The 23,991-nt window shown below is 39.9% G+C and overlaps 1 protein-coding gene across 2 annotated transcripts in view; it reads left to right on the top strand.

The window, feature by feature from the left end:
- The window catches only part of LOC149246492 (protein HASTY 1-like), a 330,616-nt gene that overhangs the window by 276,674 nt on the left and 29,951 nt on the right, over positions 1-23,991 (top strand). The gene's annotated exons all lie outside the window — the stretch shown is intronic.

Raw genomic sequence — 23,991 nt, 5'->3', positions numbered from 1 at the left:
AATAGTGCTGCGTGCACTGTGCTGCGTGTAGGGGGGCCAACAGCGTGAATAGAAGTGTCGCGGTGCTACGTGCAGAGGGGCCAGCAGTGTGACAAGAAGTGCTGCGTGCTGCATGCAGGAGGGACCGGCGGTGAGCCCGGGACAAATAAAGGTGTGCTTGAGGGGTCGGCTGTGAGCCCAGAACAAATGAAACTCTGCACTGTGTAGGAGGGGCCGACTTGCGAATGCAGACAAAAAGGGTGAATGTGGACAAAAGCGGAGCAGGGTATGACATAGACGGCGACCACATTATAATATACACATTAAAATATAATATCTAAACCTAAACTGACAATTGAAACATAAAAAATATCTGCTTTTTGCTGACTTTTCGGTGACCATATCACCGTTTCCGGCAGCCACCAGCGGGATCTGTATCCTGCAAAAATTTTCTGTTTCCAAAACCGTATATTTATCAAATACGTATTTTCGCCGTATTTTTAGCATATCGTATCCGGGTCCATTTCAGATCTGTGGATCCAACAATATTCCTCTTGCCTCTGCCGGATCCAATAACTTAGGAAAAAACATAAGATGGCCACAAGTAAAGAAAAAGAAAAGTTAAAATGCAAAAGATGGTCGAGACATAAGATAATGCATGGGAAAAAGCCTAGCATGAGCTGTAGCCTCTTCATTAGCCATGACTTGGTTCTTGAGCACTTGATGCTCCATTTCATCAAAAGGAACCTATTGACCACTAAAGTTGCACTTGAAATTTTTCGAGTTCTCCATGCTCAAGGATATGTTTGAGCATTCCTACACCTATAGAGTTCCAGATTTTATTAGGGCTTCTAAGACCCTTTCCTTCTCTCTTTCTTCATTTGGTCCTTAGATTTCGCAACGCTACAGATGTAATGAACAAAGTTCATATAGGAAGCGGAATACTCAAAATATCTGTTATATAAGAATGTCCATCATGGGGACAAATAATATATTATATAGGAATATTTGAATAAAAGTGAGATATGAGATGATTACAATGAGGGTTAAGGCCTGCTTATATACCCTAGGAAGGTTACCTTTTCACGTACAATCATGTCCTTAGAGACATGCCTCTTCCTTATTAACTACTAGTTAACTAATCATTATTTATGTTTATTATTGTTTTCATTTTTATTATTTTTATATAAATTATATCTATAACATTGCCTTCCTCTTCAAAAAGCTTTGTCCTCAAAGCTTACTAATGAAAGAGCATTATCACTTTCCCTGTTTCGAGTGTCTTCTTGTCTCAAAACTATCATCTTCATGGATACAAGATGATACGATCCTTTGAGCGATAAGTAAAATTGTCAAATTGAGAAGGGATTTGACCATCCTAGATCAATCTTCTGTGGAATCTTGTAGTGTTTGGAAACTTGTGATGAATTGTTATCATCGGATTGAATTGTGAAAACTTCGAAGTTCTTTGGAACATAAGTTTGTTGTTTATGTTTTGAGTGATATAGATTCGTAGATTGATTGAGTTGTCTGCTCTTGTGAATCAAATGTAGATAAGGAGTTCTTTGGTTTATCTTTCCCTTATCATGTGTGTGGCAAGATTCTAAATTACTTCAAGTTCTGATGTCGTTGAGGTGGTTACAAAATCTTCACCTGGAATTTTCATTGTGATTATGAGATTGTCTTTCGAATTAATCACATCATTATGTTATGGTCGACGTTTCAAACCATCTAATGTGTTTCATCCTCGGGGCAAAGGTGAAAAAATCAATCTATCCAGAAGTTTAAATGGTAGAGATGCATTAGGTTCCAGAGTTAGCTATTGGGAACTAGCTGTTAGGAGTTAGATGCTAGGAATTAGTTGTTGAAATAATTGATTAATTAATCAGTTATTATTTTTATTTTTTTTGTATTAAATTGAATTGAATTAAATTAATATATAATTATAAAATGAGAAATATATATATGGATATTAATAATTAGGATTAAGCTTAATATTATTTAACTATTAGTTTTTAAAAATACGTTTAATATTTTTAAACAATTAGTTATAAATGTTTTTATATTAAAATATCAGTGAATATTTTAGTAGTGAAGTCAAAGAAATAATAATTATAAATAAACAAATAAAATAATAATAGTAATAACAAAAACTCAATTAAAAAAATTAATAAAATAAAATAAATAAGATAGGGTGGGAATCCAGCTCCTACTGAGTTTCTAGCCATTGTCTCTGTTTAGATTAATAGCATGCTTCTCAATCTGAACGACTTCTCTTAGTTTCCTATGATGGAATTGATCAACCCTTGCGATGACCTGAGAATCCTCAATACAAACATGGTGTTTGGATTTATTCGCACGTTCAGCTAAAGCTGACGAACGAGAACAATTGTGCTTGATGTCTGTATTATGCTCTTGAATTCTTTGGTTAATGGTGCGACTAGTTTCCCCAATGTAGGAAATCCCACTAGAACAAGGGATGAAGTAGACCCCTTTCATGTCTTTAGGGTTTACAGGGTCCTTGACAGATCTTAAGGGAATTCCTAAAGGTATTAAGGGGTTTGAAGGTAGCATAAAATCTATTCTTTCTAAGAATATGAGCAATCTTGTCAGTTGTCCCGTGAATGTAAGGAAGCTGCACATTGGATAATTGGCAATTATGAGCAAGTTTAATCTTTGATACTTTACTGGCTCTTTGAAAAGCTCTGAGACCTTGATGCCTGCTAGAGCCATTATTTTCAAAGACATTTAGGAGATGATATTTTTCACCTTCTAAGTGAATTGTCGTTGTCTCAACATCCAAGTGTGTGTTTTCTTTAACGGACTTGTCTTCTTGAGTTGTGATATTCACTAGATCGATATTCATTCCATTTTCTTCGACTTGAATTTCTTACTATGCTTCCTTCTCAATAAGCTATTGTACCTTATTTTCCAACGACTTTTTGTCCTTCTTAAGCTTCTTAATTTGTGTTAGTAATTTTTCACTGTGGTCCTTAAGTCGAGAAATTTCTTTATTTTTGTCAGTGGTGATTTTGTCAATTTCCCTTTGCATATTTTTTATTGCCTTTTTTACTTTCTTGAAAAATTACTTTTGAGATATCTTGTGTGTCTTCTGATGTTACTGAATTTGTCAAATTTATCATTGAGCTTGTCCGTGGTCTTGAAGTAAGATGTAGATGCCATGGGTACTTGTCCAATAGATCTCTCTTAGTGATTGCTTTTCTCTCTCTTGCTTGGGCTTTGTTTTCACCTCGGCTCTGATACCATGTTAATATTAGTTAACAATGGTATTTTCTATGCTTTGCACAATTACTTCAATGTTCTTTTAGTAGCCCAATGACAATTTCCAATTTAATTTTCCAATAGCAATCACTTTAACCATAAATCCCATTGACAGTAACTATAGAAAGAACATGAATAAGAAAACACAAAAGACAAGCCAAGACAAGAGAACACCAGATTTGACGGATGTCAAGGAAAAACCCCAAGATGGGGAAAACCCTTTGATCAATTCTTCTTATTATTTCAAATGTTCAACAGAGAGATAGATTACAAAAGTCAAAATTGACTTACCCGATTAAAGTCAAAACAACCTTGTCAAATCTAAAATTCTCTACTATAGTCTACAACCCTAACCAAAAAGTCAACGATGGTCAATGCGACAACAAACAATACTCTTTGGAGCTCGGTCAAAGGAAGTCAAACTTAGCTTTCTAAAGTGGTCAAATTCATCCTAAAATAGTTACTTAATCAATGGTCAAACTTGGTTATATTTTGCGCTTGTAGTCTGTGGTCAACTCTTCGGCCAGTGTTGGTCAGTGTGCCCAGAATACCTCAGTTCCTGTGCCAACCAATGCGGCTTTCCAAAAACAAAATTCTGGCCCAAAAATCACAGTCAAACTGTTGGTCAAAGTGCTTGGTCAATGTTGGTCAAACTGGCAACAGAGTTCTAAAATTTCAACCCTGTAATCTTGTCCTTAAATTTGTCCTTCTTGCCACACATGTGAGAGAATAGATGTACCCAATACGCTATATGGACAAATCAAAGGAGAGAGAAGAATGTGTGTGATGAGATGATGCCAAATGAGGGTTGAGGTCTCTTATATTTAGACAAGCCGTAGGGGCTCAAGAGAGATGTCCATTGGGCTTCATGAGCCTACATGATGATGAGGCCAACCTTGACAATTTTCTCATGTGTGGGCTTGACCTCAAAAACATATTTTCCCTTGTCCAAATTTGATGATCTTTAGGTCGATTTTAGTCCTCTCGAAAAGAAGAATTCAATGCAATCATCATCTCCATCAAATGAGCTGTCCAAAGTGGAATTTATCCCTAGTTGCCAATTTTAACACTACCTCTCTACTAGGGAGAATTCCACCTATCAATCCATCCATCATCATACCATCCTCTCTGCATCTTGTCTCTACTTTGCTGAACACTGATATAGATAATGGAGAAGAATTAATCGAGAGTGGTTCACAATGTTGAAAAGTGTAACTAGGTTCGGTCTTCATAATGACATGTAATTGTGATTTTTATGTAAAAGAATTAAAGAAGAAAAATAAAATTATTGTAATGCTTGCATCATGGGTTTCATGAGCAAGATATTTTATTTTATTTAAGGCTCCCATTGAGAGCCCTTAGGGATATTGCCATCTAGTCATAAAATTCTAAATAGTCATTGTCATGTAATGAAGGCATGTTACACATTGTAAAGAGTCAAAATTGTTTTGTAAGTTACCCTCAAAGACCTTGTCACTAGCCCTCACTCAAGTTTGCCTACAATGAAGGGATAGACAAACGACTACATATACTAGTGCGTCATTTGGAGGCAATCAATTTAGTGAAGCAAGTCTCCAACATCAAGTGTGCAAATCATCTAAGAAAAAGCCTTAAAGCTAGTGAAGAAGGAAGGAAGAATAACGAAGGAGAGGGTCATCTTTGGAGGACTGTACTGGGCTATGTTTACGCTCTCACGTGCGAAGGTAGCAAATGTGAAGTTGTCAAGAGGAGGCCGAAAGATTGTAGTCACATAAAAGGTGATCTTGTTTGAGTAAAATCTTCGCTAAAGGAAGCCGAGTTAGAAAGAGAAGAGTCTCTCTCAAGGAGAAGGCTATTTGAGAAGCCAAATCAAATCTAGGGTTTCTAAAGGGCCGCAAACCTACAAGAAGGAAGCCGAGAAGAGCGAGAAGAAGGGTAATGTTGATCCAAGGGTGAAGAGGAAGCTAGCGACTTGGACTTGGGAGGGCTCTAGCGTCAAGGGTCTTTGTCATGGTCTTGGTATTCGTCAATTGAAGGTTCTATAAGAAGAATTTGTTTGGGGTTTTCTCTCAAAGGGTGAGAGGTTTTGGCCCTGGATGACAACCTATAAATTGTGTCTCTTGTCTCATTATTGTTCATGAATTGGTAATTGTCTTGATGAAAAGAACACAATAATAACTCAAAAAGAGAAGATCATAATCAAGAAGTAAAAAGACTATCACAAGAAATTATCATAAGTAGAGAAATCACCTATCTATTGATGCCCAAGATTTCTCAGCATGGTATCAAAGCTAAGGTGCTAAAGTCAAGGAGGGTCATCTAATCAAGGAGACACACAAGGATCGAGTTTCAAGAAAGGGATCAAAGCGAGATAAAGAATACCAAAGCGAAATTTTAAGATAGACATCCTACTAAAACCCTAGATCAAAGAAATCTACTTCAGCAAGACTCTTGGAATCATCATCAAGGAAGAAGCAGAAAAACCCTAGAAGCATTTGCGAGATCATCTCTCATCCATCATCCAAGGAGTGGAAGCTTTTTCAAAGACCAAGGAATGCCAGATCGAAGAACATTGTCATCATCTTCAAAAGAGTTTGTGAAGTAAACTCTCTATCATTAAAACAAAGGTTTACCCTTTGAAGAACTCCATCAAAGTAATCTCTCTCTCAAAGAGATCAAGGATTACTCTTGTAGAAAAGAATCTACCAAGAAGTAGTCTTCTACTATCTATATCACTATCAAGATTAAGGAGGAAGCAAGTGGAGAGAGAAACATCTACTCAAGTAAGTATATGACTTCATATGAATCTATCAAAATGTCTTTTTGCAAGGAGAGCAACAAATTAGTTGGGGCTTCGATTTTTCTTGCATGGAGGAAAAGAACAGACCTAAATCTTATTGAGAATGAAGTCATGGATCACATCAAGGGGTCTGTTAGTGTCGGTCATGATGCCCTCCATCGGTGATCAAAAGCTCTTTGCATTATGCATAGGTAGGTGTCTCATCAATGTCAGTTTTGCATTTCGTTAGGCATGCCATAAAACTGATGGAGGAGCTGGTCCTTGTTCCCTTCTTGGCTTTGCTGGATCAGGTCATATCAGTTAATGAGCTTGTGTCACATTTGTTTTGCTTTGTCTTGAAGTCGAAAGTCTTAGGTCTAGGGTTTCGGTCAAAAGTCTTTGCAATGTCATGAGTCAAAAGTCCATGAGTCCCCAGCAAGCCAGAAGGAGGTATGTAAATATGTTTCATTGATATTTTCATCAGGTACAGCTCATTTATACCTTGGATTTAAATACCCTGTTTTTAAAGCCAAGGTCATGTCAATTTTGCAAAAATTAAGGAAATTTCAAAAATTCTTCAAAATGTCGGCAATAGCCCTGGTCTTCTCGCCAGAGTCCATCAAATGGTCTACCTGCAAAAAGAACGGAGTTAAAGCACTCAAAGAGCCAAATTCAGGACAAAGAAAACTCAAATCAGTGTTAAAGTGAATGCCAAAACAAAACATTAGAAAGTGGGTTTGGTAAGTAAATTTTTTCAAATTGGGCCTATAAACAGTCAAATTCCCTCTAAAACACCCTCATTGTGCATCTAAGAGCTTGCAAGGCAAAGAGATAGGGCGAAGAGGCGAACGAAGGCGAAGTGCAGAGAAATTGGTCGTTTTTCAGGTGCGCGACCTGTCAGGGACTGTGCGCGACCTGTTGGGCGGTGCGCGACCTGTCAGGCGCCTCTCCGCAGTGTAAAAACATAACGGGCGCGACCTGTCAGCCCGTGCGCGACCTGTCAAAGCCTGTGCGCGACCCGTCAACCTGTCACTCACAAAACCGCTTCAAAATTTGCTCAATCGCCCTCGTGCTTGCCAAATCAATCGAGGTAGGGTCTTTTAACGTGTTGGATGCTTGAATCAAGGATGTTGGGCTTGTGCTTATATATATTTTTGCTACCAAGAATGTAAAGAGAAATGGATTTTAGTTATTGCTTGTTCATGTAGGCATAGTGCTAGGGTTGGTGTTTTTTCAAGGTTTTTATTCCCATTTATATTCCCTCCATTTTTTCCCATTGATTTCGCAATTGTCATTATACATCTCTATCATATGTCATTTGCAAAGAAATTAAAATTTTCCCATCTCCAAATGTCAAACCCTATCCCTCCCTAAACATATTCCCAAAACCCTAATACCCTCCATTGTGATATAAAAACACACACAACAAAAGAACAAATTTCTATGCAAGAAAAACAAAATGATGTGCAAAAAGAAAAAGGCAATATGATGGCAAAATGACAAAACTAAGAGAAAGGCAATATGGCTGTGCATAGTCATTACAAAACAGAGAACATATTGCTGTGTATATTCAAAGCAAAAACAAAGACAATGCAGCTGTGTATATTTATCAAAAAGACATATTGCTTTGAGTATTCATTACCAAAATAATGTTGCTGTGTCTCCCAAAACCAAACCCTGTTTTCCCTTTTCCCTTCTATCCCCTAATATCCTTGTTTCAATACAACTCTTTTCCCTTTTGAAGTTGTCAATGAAATCCCTTTTCCCCTTTTGACAAAAATGTAAATAAAGCCCTCCTTCCCCTATGACAAATGTAAAAGAATCCCTTGTTTCCCTTAGCATCAAATGTACAGTCAAAAGACAAAATCAAAGAGCAAGTTGTTGATGCTAGTGATCTATGCTGCCCCATACCCCTGTTATACATGCTGTCCCTTACCCCCTGTTGAGCATGTATATCCTTTCCCTTGGTTATTATCATCCATGTTTCCCTAATAAAAACATTTCTTTGCAAATGATTTCTCGGTGATTAAGATGAGAGTGTATGTTTGACAGTTTGTGAATTGTCCCTTAGAAATTCCCTATTTTTATATGTTTCCCTTTCCTTATGAAAAATCCCCTCCCCTAACATTTCCTTCATGATTTTGTTCCCCTTGAAAACAGCATACAACTCAGCATTTTTGCAGGCAAGGGCAGCAGTCTACTTTATCTATTTTCTCCACTTTGCTCAAAAGCACCATGTCAAACACTGAAACCTATGAGCAAGGTGATGACCGGTCTTCTTCCACAGAGGTTGAGGTACAGCGGAGGCCTCGTAGGGGTGGCAAAGGTGGTCATCATAAAAGAGAGGAGCCCACCTCTTTGGCAGAGTTGCAGGCCTGTCCTATGGCAGTGAATTGTTTCCGTTATATGTCATGTTTTCAGTTCTGTGAGAGGCTTGCCCAGATTCAGCACCACAGGGAGTTGGCCCACTTATTTGTTTTGCACCTTCAGGATGGGCAGGTCACTCTTGCAGGGGTGAATTTTGTGCTATCTCCGGAGGTGATTTCAGAGGCTACCGGGATACCAAATGTGGGTGAGGTGTGGCCCAAGCGCAAAATGCTGGATTATGTTTATTTTGAGCCATATGTCAGGCCAGCATTCATGAGCCACTTGTCGGGGGTCTTTCCTTTCAGATTCCTCCGGGGGGAGTATGCTCCGATCATGCGGCTTATCATGCATTACTTCACATGCGAGGGGAGATTTTCACAGGTCTTCTCTTATCACATTCGCCTGTTGATGCACTTTACCCGAGTGAGGATGATGAACATCCCGGTTTTCTTCTTCCAGGACATTCAGAGGATGGTGTCCGTGTTTCAGAGGCGGTCCCCAGCTCAGCAGTATAGGAGTTTGTGCCATCATGGTCTCATCCAGCTCATTGTTTCCCATCAGTTGAGTCAGCAGGGCATTCCATGGGCAGACTTCATTTCTCATGAGTTCTTTACAGTGCCACCACAGCCAGAGCCAGAGCCAGAGGCCATTTATGAGGAGGGAGGTCCGTCACACCAGCCTGAGATCACTGTTCCGAGACATGTTGCTTCCTCACCTCAGCTCACTTATCAGAAAGGCTCGAGGGCCTTGTTTGCAGCAGCTCGGCGAGTACTATCTCCACAGCAGGTGGAAGGGGTCTCGCCATCATCATCTACAGGTCAGCGAGTGTTATCTCCACACCAGGTGGAAGGGGCCTCGCGTTCTCCATCAGCAGTACGGGAGGGCAAACAGCCCATGACAGAGGAGGAGAGAGCCGGTGACACACAGGTTGACATCATTGATCTTGATGCTCGCTCCCCCACTTCAGATTTGCATGAGATCATCCGACAGAGAGAGGCAGAAAACCGCTTGTTACAGCAGAAGCTCGACATGGCCCAATGGACAATAAACTATCTTGAGCAGCGCAACAAGCAACTTGAGGATGAGAAAGAGTTGGATGAGCTGTGGAGGATTCGAAGTGACCGAGTCATCAACCGTAGGAGGCCCGGTGACTTGCTGCCCAAGGAGAGGGAATCCATGCTTATCCGTGTGAATGCACACTTGGAGAGGCTGTTGGAGAAGGCCAACCAGGACAAGAGACTGCTACGGAACATGAAGAATCATTACTGGGCGAGGATGCATGTTTGCAAAGCAAAGATGAAGATATTCCAGAGGAGGTTGTCCGAGGCCCGCAAGAGGAAGAAGAAGACCAACCCGCTCCGTATCTTGGCTGAGGCCTCTCTCACTCACCATGATACTCATTAGCATCCTCCTAGCAGCAAACCCAAGAAATTTTGAGAGTTTTGAAGCATTTTTGGCATTTTTGGGAATTTTACAGGTTTTGGCCATTTGACGGGTCTCACCCCGCGCGCGACCCTACATGGGGGCAACTCAGAACGGGGAAAACTTTGCATTTTTGGAATTGTCATGCAAAAATACACTTGCCTATGGATGGGTTTCAGATTTTATGGAGATTTGGGCTTCCAAAAGCTCAAAATACATGCAAATTTTGACTTTCTGCCCCTATTTTGAGTTGCAGAAAGCTGTCTTGGGAGAAATGACTTTTGAGGGGTCAAATCAACTCCAAATTCAAAAATTCCGGTGGGGTTGGAAAGTAGACTCGCAGACCTTTCCAACGAGCTATCTTGCACCTGATTTGGACACCGGGAAGGCCCTCAAACAGAGCTGTGAATGTGCGCGACCTGTCAGGGAAATTTGCCTGTTTTGACCAGTTCGGCCAGCAAAACACTGTTTTCATCTTGGTTGACTTTTGAGGCATGTAAATGATGGATTTTTGTGTAATTTTCATGGCACTTAGATACTTTTACTCTCCTTCATCACTTCTAGAAGATTCTTTGATGTAAATGGTAAATATTTAATGCATGGATAGGTTTCCTAAGTTTTAGAGGCAAGTTGTTTTGACTGCCTATTATCTAGTGCTCAGTTTAGAATTAGTTGAAACAGCTCCTAGGAAGCTGAGCACGACCCCTAGAGGTGGGGAAAGGAGTTAGATCATCTATATTATGCCTTCATGGTTGGACTCTTGAGGGAGAAGCTCCTATTGTATATTTTACTTGTATCTCTGCAATTTGAGGAAAAGGAAGACCAGGGTTTTGCAGACATCGTTGGGATTCTTGTGGACTCTTGTGTTGATGGTGTGTTCTCTTATTGTAATTGTAAGTGTGTTTATGTGTTCCATCTCTTTCTTTACTGCAGCTTATTAAACAAATGAAGTGATAAAGTTTGAATTCATGCTTGCCATGCTCAGCTTTCAAATTTGTTTAATGTTTATGTTTTCCACTGTCTAGAGAGGATTCAAAGTCATTGTTTGCCCTCTTTAGCTTCTCTTTTTTCTTCCTTGATCATCCATCTCAGCTAAAGGCATCAGCACAAACTCCTACCTTGCCCCAAAGACCCACCTGCAAAACCTGAGCTCAATCCCCGCACCCTGAATTGCACTCCCTCCAATTGCCACCAAAAACCCCAAAAACTTTAAATCAACCCTCCTTATCAGTTTACTAGACTAATATCAGTGTTTCTAATTGGTCAGCTCATCCTATTGAAAAATCCACCGAGTTTGACCGGAGAGAGCCTTCTCCTGCCTCGTAGGGCTAGCTACGAGGCTGAATGGTTTGATGTAGCTTTGAGATTTGCCTTTTCAGCCTGAGGTGAAATTTCAAGTGCTAACAGGGTCAATAACCCGACCTCCCAAAGAAGATACTCAAGCACTTGCTAAATACATGAAAGGGAAGTGAGGGCCCAAAAGAGATTGTCCTAAACTTAAAAGGGACAATAACAAGAGAAATAAGGAAGAAGCCCAGATTACCGAAGAAGTGGAAGAACCTGAGACGAAGAAGCCTTAGGAGGAAGTGAGAGATCTCTACTATGACTGAGATAATCTCCTTCACTAAAAGGTACTCTTCTGTTGTGTAAATTATAGGTAAGAAGCATTGTAAATAAGTAGTATGCATCATACTAGAAAATTGACATCAGATAGAAGAGCTCGTGACATAGGCAACATGAAGGATGTCTGAAACAAAATCTATGGCAGTCTACTATGTAGGATATAGCTCTTGGAAACCCTCATTGAAAGCTTAGGTGATACTTATGGGAAAAGGAAGAAGTCATCTAGGACAAGGCTCATCATACATTAGTCAAAAGGTAACATCTGCAGGATGGGCAAGATCCTCAAGATTCTCTGATGGAATATTCAGTGGAAGGTTCACCGATCATGAGGGGAAGAAAATGTTTCATCAATAATTCATGGGATGATGGTATGATGACATAACAATGAAGTAGATCAAGGGAATGAAGCTCCTTCATTCAAAGGAAGCTATTGATAGTCTGGATGACCCAAAGGAAATATAAGGTATGTATGCTTACATGTGATATTATGGAAGTCATCTCATATTGTTGCAGGCAACATGGATCACTGCTCTATCCTGAGAGGCATGATCAAAGAAAGGATCTCCTCCCTCAAAGGGATGCAAGAATGCATGGGTCACATATTTACTAGATGAAATCAACATAATATGACCTCATATGGAGTATGAGGTGGTTGACTACAATTGAGGAACTTTTATTGAAAGCTCCTAGCCTCCTGGGAATGAAATGTGTGACAAAAGGAAGGAAGAGATTGTGGAATATGCAACAATAGTAAAGGCAATCAACATCCTAAAGTCCAAGAAGATTTGACTATGATATCTACCAGAAAGGTATGAAGACTCTGATGGAAGTTTGGAAAATATGGAGACCCTTGACAATACATGTCTTTAGGAGATGTGTCCACATGTATGCAGGATGTTGATGCCTACAGGAAGATGTCATCATGAAAGACCATCACAGGGGTAATTATGACCTAAGTGTTCATATCTTATTTTTGAACAAGTATTTGGATGGGCTTATGCAGGACTGCCAAAGGAAGAACTATGGATGTCTTCCTAGAGGACCATGTAAGATCCTTCCATAGAAGGCAACATGACATGAAGCAAGGCCAAATGTCGACTGATGGATCACTTTCTGATGAAAGGAGTGGTGACATGACTTACTCATGGGAGTTCTTCAAGTAGTTGGTTGTCCCATCATCTCCACCTGAGGACTTGCTGTAGGTCCCTAATTAAGAGGAAGCCTGGAAACAAGCTTCTTACTTGGAAGAAACTTGGAAATTCCTAAGCCAAGAGCAAGCTTAGGTACATTCCTTTTGTAGGAATTAGCACATTCCTTTATTGGAATTGATATGTCCTCCCTAATTGAGAGGGATAGACACATCATTTTGGTCTTCACTTGGGAAGACAAAATGGAGGACTGGGTAATCATTTAGCATCCGATGCTCTTTGAGGATGATATAGGGCATCCAAGATAAGAGTAGTCATAGAGGACCAATATTCTTTGAGGACTACGAATCCAAGATAAGAATAGTGTTGATAACACACCTTGAGAACCTGGGTGGGGTATGTTCCGGGAGGGACAATGATGAGAGTGTCTATAAATCATTGGTCTCACAACATTGTGCTCAGAACTTGTGGAGAGATAGAGTTGTTAGTCAAGGCTTTGCTATGTGACAATGTTGGTTGATATGTTGCTGAACAAATGGGTTACCAATTCAATTCTTCTTATGAGAAATTCTCCAGATTGAGAATGACCAAGTACCATTATCAATACCTCCCTAGTTAAGAGGGAGTGTTGAAAAGTGTAACTAGGTTTGGTCTTCATAATGACATGTAATTGTGATTTTTATGTGAAAGATGTAAAGAAGAAAAATAAGATTATTGTAATGTATGCATCATGCGTTTCTTGACCAAGAGATTTTATTTTAGTTAAGGCTCCCATTGAGAGCCCTTAGGGATATTGTCATCTAGTCATAAAATTCTAAAGAGTCATTGTCATGTAATGAAGGCATGTTACACATTGTAAAGAGTCAAAATTGTTTTGTAAGTTACCCTCCAAGACCTTGTCACTAGTCCTCACTCAAGTGGGCCTACAACGAAGGGATAAATCTAGAAGATGAAGTCAGCCTACTCCAAGGGATCATGTCAGCCTAAACAATGATCAACGACTATTTATACCAATGCTTGACCTCATTTGGAGGCAATCAATTCGGTGAAGCAAGTCTCCAACATCAAGTGCACAAATCATCTTAGAAAAATCCTTAAATCCAACGAAGAATGAAAGAAGAATAGCGAAGGAGAGGGTCATCATAGGACTGTTTTGGGGTAAGTTTACCCTCTCGCGTGCGAAGGTAGCAGATTCGAAGTTATCAAGAGGCGGAAAAAAGATTGCAGTCACATAAAAAGTGATCTTGTTTGGGTAAAATCTTCGCTAAAGGAAACCAAGTTAGAAAGAGAAGAGTTTCTTTCAAGGAGAAGGCTATTTGAGTCTCTCTCAAGGAGAAGGCAGACCTAGAAGGACGCTGAGAAGAGCGAGAAGAAGGGAAACATTGATCCAAGGGTGAAGAGGAAGCTAGTGACTTGGTCTTGGAAGGGCCCTAGTGTCAAGGGTCTTTGTCATGGTCCTGGTATTCGTCAATTGAAGGTTCTATAAGAAGAATTTGTTTGGGTTTTCCTCTCAAAGAGTGAGAGGTTTTGGCATTGGCTGACAACCTATACACTGTGTCTCTTGTCTCATTATTGTTCATGAATTGGTAATTGTCTTGATGAAAAGAACATAATAATAACTCAAGAAGAGAAGATCATAATCAAGAATTTAAAAGACAATCATAAGCAATTATCATAAGTAGAGAAATGACCTATCTATTGATGCCCTAGATTTCTCAACACACAAGACATTACCACTCTCCACTGATGAAAGTCAGTCTAGGGGTGTAACCCCAATCCGACTTGATCCCAGATCAAGTTGTTGAACACCATGCATCCTAGACATAGGGAGTACGAGAGTACACAATGCATCCATTTGTAGTGCTATGGTCCCTATCCACTTTTCCCAACTCATTGATCAGATGAGAGGTCCATGAGTCTCGAACTACATTTGTAGGATGTATGCTAGGGCATCCGTAAGAGAAGGTGAACCACTCATCCTATGCATATATCATCAATCGTAGGGGAAGGTGAACCACTCACCCTACACACGTGTCATAAATCATAGGGGAAGGTGAACCACTCACCCTATGGTCGCTCATAGCTCCAAGAAGTACCCCAAGTCTCTCTCGGAAGGCTAGGAATTTGACCTTCCCTAAGGGCTTTGTGAGGATGTTTGCAACCTACTTATCAGTCTTGATGTGTTGGAGCCTTATTGATCCCCGTTGTACCATATCTCAAATAAGGTGGTACTTGATATCGATGTGCTTGAAGCGGTCGTGGAACACGAGATGCTTTGAAAGGCGAATCCCACTTTGGTTGTTGCAATAGATGACGGTGGTATCCAACACATGCTCAAATAGCTCACTGAAGAGCTTCCTCAACTAGACAACTTCACAACAGGGCATACTTGCAGCAATATATTTGGCCTTGGTGGTGCTTAAAGCAACTGATTTCTGCTTCCTACACATCCAAGAAATCGAAGCAGATCCCAATGAGAAATAACATTTTGACATGCTCTTTCTATCTACCACATTACCAACCTAGTCAACATCAGTATATCCATGTAGGCTCAAATTCCCTGCATTGTATCTCAAGCCATAGTTGATTGTGCCACGGATATATCTCAAGAGATTCTTAGTAGCAATCAAATGTATGTGATGAGGCTCAACCATAAACTGACTCAAAGTATTCACAGCAAAGCATATGTTTGATCGAGAGTTTACCAAGAACATCAGGGCCCCCACAAGTTGTCTATATTTATGAGGGTTTACCAATTCGAGCCCACTAGCACTTCCACATATATTTTTGAAGTTGAGTTCCATTGTGGTAGACACAAACTTGCAATCCACCATCCCACATCTCTCTAGCAGCTTCACAATGTATTTTCCTTCAAGGAAAATCTTGCTTTACTTTTGCTAGACGTCCAGACCTAGGAAATAGTGCATTAGTCCTAGGTCGTCCATCTCGAACTCGGAAGTCAACTCCCTCTTGCATTGATAAATGAAAGGGTTTGCACCAGTTAGAAAGAGATCATCAACATAAACGACCAAAATGAGAGGCAAGTCCTTTTCAACCTTGAAGTATAAGTTTGGATCAACATAGCTCCTCGTAAATCCCAGCTTCATAAGATAGCTATCAGTTCTCTTGTACCAAGCCCTAGGGGCTTGCTTCAACCTATAGAGAGCTTTCTTCAACCTGCATACATGTGTCCTTTGATCTTGTATTTCAAACCCTAGAGGTTGTTCCAAGTAGACTTCCTCCTTAAGCGAGCCATATAAGAAATTAGTCTTGACGTCCATTTGTTGTAGGCTCCATCCTTTATTGGCAGGAGCAGTAATAGATTGGATAGTGGTATATCAGGCATCTAGTGCAAATATCTTGTCATAGTCCACTCCTTCCTTTTGATAGAAACCTCGAGCAATGAAGTTGGCCTTGTATTTTTTAGCACTCCCATCAATTCCATGTTTAATTTTGTAAATCCATTTTGAGTTGATCACAATGTTGTCCTTAGGTCTAGGCACCACGTCCCAGACATCATTCTTCATGATTGACTCGTATTCCTCGTTCATCGCATCCTTCAACACTTGGTGTTTTACAACTTCTTCGAACATGCATGGTTCAACTTGAATGATAGTACTCGTAGCAACCAGATACCCTTGATACCTATTCAGCTTCTTACTTTCTTGAAATCTCCTTCTAGGAGCAGTATGTCTTTCAACCTAAGTTGCACGAAACGGGGAAACGCGGAAGCGAAACGAAACGGGGAAGCGAAACGAAACGCGACCTCCCCAAATTTTGGAAACGGGGAAACGCGAATATATATAATAATATATATATATTAAAAATATTCAAAAATTATTATTATATATATGTGCAATCATAAAGCATGAATGATACATTTACTTACATAAACATTTAAACATTAAGATTAAATTTACATCACATTTACTACCTGGAAACCCTAAAAAAAAATTAAAAACAAATTAAAAAATAAAATAAAATAAAAAAAAAAGTGTTTTTTTGGGGAAACGTGGCACAGACAGCCTGGAAACGCGTTTCCGGCCGTACGGCCAAGTTTCCGTTTCGGGAAACGTGGCCGTACGGCCGGAAACGCGTTTCCAGGCCGTACGGTACGCGGAAACGCGTTTCCAGGCCGTACGGTACGCGGAAACGCGTTTCCGTTTCGTTTCCGTACGGAAACGGACCTTGTACCTGCGTTTCCTGCAACTTAGCTTTCAACATCTTCAAGATTATCTTTGAGCCATAGTGGTCTTTTCCTTGAGGTAGAGGGATCACCAGGAGGTGGATCAATACCATCAATATCGAGCATAGGCTCATTTGTTGGAGGTTCATCTTGTTTTCCGTAGCATCATCATTGTCCTTGGGATAGGGAGATCTTTGGCTTTCCCATGGGCAGTATCTTCATCAAAGGTGACATCACGACTTACTTCCACATCTCTTTGACTAGGTACATAGATTCTATATGCTTTCGAATTTTCACTGTAGCTGATGAATATGCCTTTCTTCCCAAATGCTTCCAACTTGCTTATTTTCTCTTTAGGCACATGAAAGTACACGGGACAACCAAAAATTCTAAAATGAGAAACATCAGGTTTCTTTCTAGTGAAAACTTCCTCGGGTGTCTTGTAAACCAATGCTTGATGCAGGCTCCTATTTTGAACATATAAGGCAGTGTTGACAACTTCTCCCCATAAGAACTTCGGTAGACCTTGATCATGGAGCATGGCACGTTCGATTCTTCCTTTTAGCAATACCATTTTGCTTAGGAGTGTACGGAACAATTGTCTCTCTCTTAATGCCAACTTCTCTGCAAAAGTCATTGAATTCATTTGATTCATATTCAGTTCCATTGTCGGTCCTCAATATCTTGATCTTCTTCCCTGTTTGATTTTCCACCAATGCTTTGAAAAAACGAAACCATTTGAACACTTCAACCTTCTTCTTTAAGAAATAGATCCATGTTTTGCGTGAGAACTCATCCACAAAGATTACATAATATAAATATCATCCCAACGATGTTATGGGCAACATACTAGATAGATTAGAATGGACCAATTGAAGAATATCAGTAGTTTTTATTTCGCTAGAAGGGAATTGCCCATTTGTATGTTTCCCATTTGCACAATCCTAACAAACACCTTCATGGTTCATATTGAACTCGATCATACTTATGACCATCTTCCTTACCCCAAGTAAGGCTTTGTAATGTAAGTGGATGAACCTTCGGTGTCATAACTCAGATTGTAGAGAGGTATCACTTGCCAAAGCTCCCAAAGGACTTCCTCCACATTGATAGAGACCATCAACCCTAAATGCAAGTGTAAATGCATTTTAGGGTGTCTTTGCCAAATACTTTCCATCAATGAATGCTACCTTGAAGCCTTTGTTTTCCATCGTAGAGATAGACACTAGGTTCTTCTTCAAATCAGGCACATACAATATTTCTTGTAGATGAATGGTTTGAATTTGATTCAAGTAAAGAGTGACAATACTTATCCCTTTCATGCGGTAGGTGGCATTATCTCCAAGTATGATTTTCAAATTAGTCTTATTTTCAACCTAATTTGAGAGGGCCTCCTTGTACCCAGTGAAGTGCCTTGAGGCTCCACTATCAATCAACCAATGAACCATGGTATCCGGATGAGAAGCAATAGATAGAGCAGAGATAAGATAAAATCCATCTCGTTTTTCCACAACATTACTTTCATCACACCTGCCATTTCTCATCCTTTTGGGAATTCGACCATTTCCATTTCGAGTAGCAGGAGCATTCCTCTTTCCTTTGTTATTGAACTTGTTGTTCCTTTGATTGCCATTGCCTTTGAAATTGATGTGGTTGTTTTTGTCATAATCCCTTGGAGAATTCTTTTTGTGAGGGCATTCTTTTGCATAGTGATTGAACTTGTTGCAATTGTAGCACCTTCATTTTCTTCTTTTCTTGAATCCTTGACCCTATCTCCTTGGACCAATATAATTTTTCTTCTTTGCGTGAGCGAAGAAAGCAATAGGTTCATTTCCATTTGAAGGCTTGTCTCTCTCCATTATCCTAGTCTCTTCTTGAGTGCATCTAGCCAACAATTCATCGAAACTAGGTATCCTGTCATTGTTGAAAATAGTGGTGACAAACATATCCAAAGGTCTTGAAAGACCTCCAAGTCAAACCTGTACAAATTATGCACTTGAAGTCTGTGGTCAAATCTGTGGAAAGCCTCGTGAATGTGCCCATAATACCTCGATTCTTGTGCCAATCAATGCGACCTTGCAAAAACAAAATTGACCCAAAAATCGCAATGAAACTTGGTCAAAGTGCTTGGTCAACAGTGGTGAAACCTATAACAAAGTTCTGAAATTTCGGCCATGTAATTGGTCCTGAAATTCGTCTTTCTTGCAACACGTGAGAGAATAGATATGCCCAATAAGCTGTACGAAACAATCAAAGAAGGACAGAGAAGAATGTTTGTGATTTGATGATGCCAAATGAGGCTTGAGGTCTCTTATATTTATACAGGTTGTTGGGGCTCAAGAGACATGTCCATTGGCTTCATGAGCCTACACAATGATGAGGCCGACCTTGACAATTTGCACGTGTGGGCTTGACCTCAAAAACATATTTTCCGTTGTCCAAATTTGGTGATCTTTAGGTTGATTTTGGTCCTCTCAAAAAGAGAAATTCAATGCAATCATCATCTCCATCAAATGAGTTGTCCAAAGTGAAATTTGTCCGTAGTTGCCAATTTTAACATCGTGGCATGCCTCATACCGCTGGAATGGACTCGATGAGGAGAATCCAACAAAGATGATCCAAACTCTAAAAGCTATGATTTGCCATGTCATTTTGGTCAATAAAGCGGGGCATCTTCTAATGCTGCATGGGTTGACATTATTACCGCTTAAACTAGCAGGGGACCTAAAGGGGATAACCTTTAGGCCAAGAGCAACAATGGATACTTAGCCCACTATCACCTCATCTAAGACTCCCTACTCTTTATGGAATTTCACCGATGGGAGGAGACCCGATATAAGGAAGTCACTGGTGAAAGACGAATCAACAAATGGATGTGAAGTGACATCGATAATCCCATTCCAGAAGAGGTTGAAGAATAGAGCTTACTTGCTTTCTAAGCAAGGTACAATGTCTTCTAAGAGAAGGATGGGAGGACTTGAGGGTTAGGTTTAGGGAATATGACTTGTGAGAGAGTTTCCCAATACCTAAAATCCTTATCGAAATTGGCATCTCAAATGGTTCTTGAAAGAATTGTCTTTTCAAAGGAATGGGACCACACGGGAGCAAGTGGACCCAACCTAGGTTATGGGGTAAGAGTTTAGCAACTAACAATATTCTTAACCTTGACAAGGAGGGGGAAAGGTTCAAAGAAAGGATTTTCACTTAAAGGCGTTAAATTGATCCTATGAAGCACTAGCCTTGGGGATACCAAGGCAAAGTTTGATGTTAGACCTAGGGCTTGGCTTTTCCCACAACTCCACCGTTGAAATAGTTTCAAAATTGGAGGAGGTCTTGAGGACACACCCACTCAGGGGAGGCTAGGAGATCGAACTTTTTGGAGGACTATTTTGTCGAGATAATGATGCCCTAGGCGACCCAACTTGGTTAGACATATGAAAAGGTGAAAAAATTGATTTTGGGTGACCGCCTCTTGGTAGATTAGTGCCTTAGTCTTGGGAGAATGGAGTCTATGATAAATATGAATGAGGACTTTGTTTCTTAGTCAAGGAGGCCTTAAGAATACCTTGCTAGCCTTCTAGGGCAAAGGGGAGGCAACCTTACAACTTTTATACTTAGACTTGCAAAAGGTTATGGCTTATCAAGATGAATTCGTTAATAGAATCATCCCTAGGAAATTTCATTCAAATTACATGGCCTATACATTGAGAGATGCCATATAGAGACGAAATTCTACAATTTAAGCAATAAATGCATGCAACAATTAGCCCTAAAAATAACAAAAGTCCCAATCCAATGTATATGACAAAGTAAAACAAGAATAACATGAAAAACATGTACTTACATGTAATAGAACATATCCAACCATCCACAATTTGACAGTAGAGAAGCTCCAAGATAAGATAAACCAAACCCAAATATTAAAATCTATCCATAAAGCTCCAATTTATCCTCCAAGAAAGGGTGTGAAATTCTCAAGAGGGAGAAGAGATCCAATCCAAAGTGATGATGAGCAAATGAATTCATCTCACTTGTATTTACTATTTATACATTAATGAGGAGTTCGAATTAGTCTCCTAGGCTGACTTAAGCCCCAAAAATAAAATAATGTGCTAATAACCTAACTTTTGGTAACAAACCCACCAAACTAGCTCACAAATGAAATAATAAACCTCTTAAGTGGTTAGATGATAAATAATACATGTCGTAGGGCCCTCCAAGAGGCTTGATGAGGTCCATAGGTGCCATAATGAAGAATATGACCCTCAAAAGTGATGGATAGGGGTTGGCCCCTTGTTCTCCACACAATAAGCATGTGGTGCTCTTTGTGTGTGTGGGGGGCACAATAATAACCTCATGGGTCTTCAAATGAGTCGAAGATGCCCCGTAGATCATTTGTAAGGGCTCTGATGATGGTGTAGGTGATGTCACATCATCCTACAAGTCAGATCAACTGCCAACTGGATGGAACATCTGTGGGGCCGACTGGGCAAAGGTGAATCAGGTGCATCTTCCTTGTCCAATAGGTGAATCTTGAGCAATCTTTGAACATCCTCGGCGATCCATGGAGTGCTGTCTAATATTGTGCAGGCCCATGACTCTCAACACACACCCTACATGTGCCAATGTGGCCCTATGGAGGGTTATGACTGCGTATAAGGAGACCAAATCCAAGATGGAGACCATCTGCAATCTTTGCATAAGATCCAATGCGTCCCCTAGCCTTCCATTACAACAAGTCATTAGAGAAATAAAGAAAATGAGCTTACCAACCATGGACCACAAGTGCAGGGCTTCATAATGCCTTGCCCTTCCATAATGGGCTTCGAGATGTGCCAATGTCTTCCAAACTCCAAATGGGGTTAACCAAGTATCCTATTAGGTGTTTTCTCCTTCCCAACGGGATAATATGTTCACGGTACATCATTTAAAATGTGGTGGTATGTTATAGAGAGGTGAATGAAGTAGGGGATGAGAAGGGGCATCCCTGGGCTTGTTGAAGCCTCAGAATTTCGTTGCAACAACATGGGGGTTAACCATCCGGTCCAGACCTTAGAAGCAACTCCTTTTCCGTTTGATATGGTGGCTTTGACTGGGGATAATGGGATCAGTTTCCCAGAAAGGATTGATATGATGATGATGTTGGGTTTGATATAAAATATAATGGGGAATGTCTTTAACTAAAATGATCTAATTTAAACAATCAAACACATGCATCTATCTATTCTAACATTATCTTAATATATACCCGGGAATAACATAAAACATGCGATCTACAAAGATATCTTAGAACAACAGGTAATAAAGATCATTCGATTGCTATAAGATATGAATTCGTTGATGATAATGAGCTCTACCGCATCATCATGTCCATCACCCCAGTTCCTATAGGTTCTATGAGCTTTCTTCATCAAATAGGAACCCATGATTGTCCCAACCCCTAGTTGGCAATGAATCGCCCTACCTTAAAATGTCTTTAACTAAAATGATCTAATTTAAACAATCAAACACATGCATCTATCTATTCTAACATTATCTTATTATATACCCGAGAATAACATAAAACATGCGATCTACAAATAGATCTTAGAACAATAGGTAATAAAGATCATTCAATTGCTATAAGAGATGAATTTGTTGATGATAATGAGCTCTACCACATCATCATGTCCATCACCCCAGTTCCTACAGGTTCTATGAGCCTCCTTCATCAAATAAGAACCCATGATTGTCCCAACCCCTGGTGGGCAATGAATTGCCCTACCTTAAACAAGGGTATCCACTGTTACATTTCTTACATCATGCTCTTACCCCTTGAGCCCCAAGCAGTCAAGCAAAGAAAAATCATAAAAAGGCAAAAAGCATATAAAGAAGGGTGGAAAAATCAACGTTGGGGCACCTCATGTACCACGATTGCTCCCTCCTATATATTATAAACCCAAGTTTGGGATTTCCTTTTATTAGCTATCATTGCACCCCAGTGTGTGGCCTAGGGTTGCCCCTTCTCATCTCCTACATCATTCGCCTCTCTATCACATGCCACCACCTATTAAAGGATGTACCTTGAACATATTATCTCCTTTAGAAGTAGAAACCACTTAATAGGATATTTGGTTAACCCCATTTGGAGTTTGGGAGACATTGGCATATCTCGAGGCCCATTATGGAAGGGGAGGCGATTATGAAGCCCCCCACTTGTGGTCCATGGTTGGTAAGCTCATTTACTCTATTTCTCTAATGACTTGTTGTATTGGATGGCTAGGGAACGCATTGGATCTTATGCAGGATTGTAGATGGTCTCCATCTTGGGTTTGGTCGCCCTATATGGGGTCCTAACCCTCCAGAGGGCCACATTGGCACATGTAGGGTGTGTGTTGAGATCATTGACCTATACATTCTTTGATTTGCATCCTTAGATATATCATCGATTCTCAACTTGCAACCAATTTCCATTGGAGTGCCAATTGGTTTGCTGTCTTCCATTTGGAACTTTTTCAACATTTCTTTAATGTACTTGGTTTTATAGATGAAGATGTCCTCTTCTTCCTGACATATTTGAAGTCCCAAGAAGAAAGCCAACTCACCAAGTAATGACATCTCAAACTCACTCTGCATGTCTCAAGCAAACTTCTTACTCAACCTGTCATCCTCGCTACCAAAGATGATGTCATCGACATATACTTCGATGATAGTCAAGCTGTTTTGTTCTACCCTTACATAAAGGTTGCTATGAACATTTCCTCTTCTTTGTTTCTGCAAGTACCTGTCTAGACGGGCATAACAAGATCTAGGAGCTTGTTTGAGACCTTATAAGGTCCTTTTCAACCTGCAAACATAATCTGTAGCATAAAAACTATGGCTGGAGCAAGAAAATTGATAGCTTGTAGATTTTAATATAAAATACACACATGTATTGAATAATGTAATTTATTATTATATATAAAATGTATAAGATGATTTGAGTGTACAATGAGGACCCTGCTTTTATACCTCATTAGGTAACCTTTCGTGAATGGGCATGTCTTTTAGACATGCCTTTTCACTTAATTTAATGACTATTTAACTTAAATAATATTTATTTTAATTATCTAATTGTTATGAATATAATTCATAACATAGCCTCTCCCTGTGGAAGTTTTGTCCTCAAAGCTATATCGCTGGGGGTTTTCTTCATTTTGTGTTTGTCGTCTCGTCATTGATTCGTCATGTACTTCGCCCAACCGATA

Source organism: Pinus tabuliformis, chromosome 7 (assembly GCF_031772625.1).
Source record: "Pinus tabuliformis cultivar Carrire ecotype Pingquan chromosome 7, CPIR1, whole genome shotgun sequence".
NCBI classification, from domain to species: Eukaryota; Viridiplantae; Streptophyta; class Pinopsida; order Pinales; family Pinaceae; genus Pinus; species Pinus tabuliformis.
Note: the sequence above shows the minus strand (reverse complement) of the source record. Positions and strands in the feature narration are given on the sequence as shown.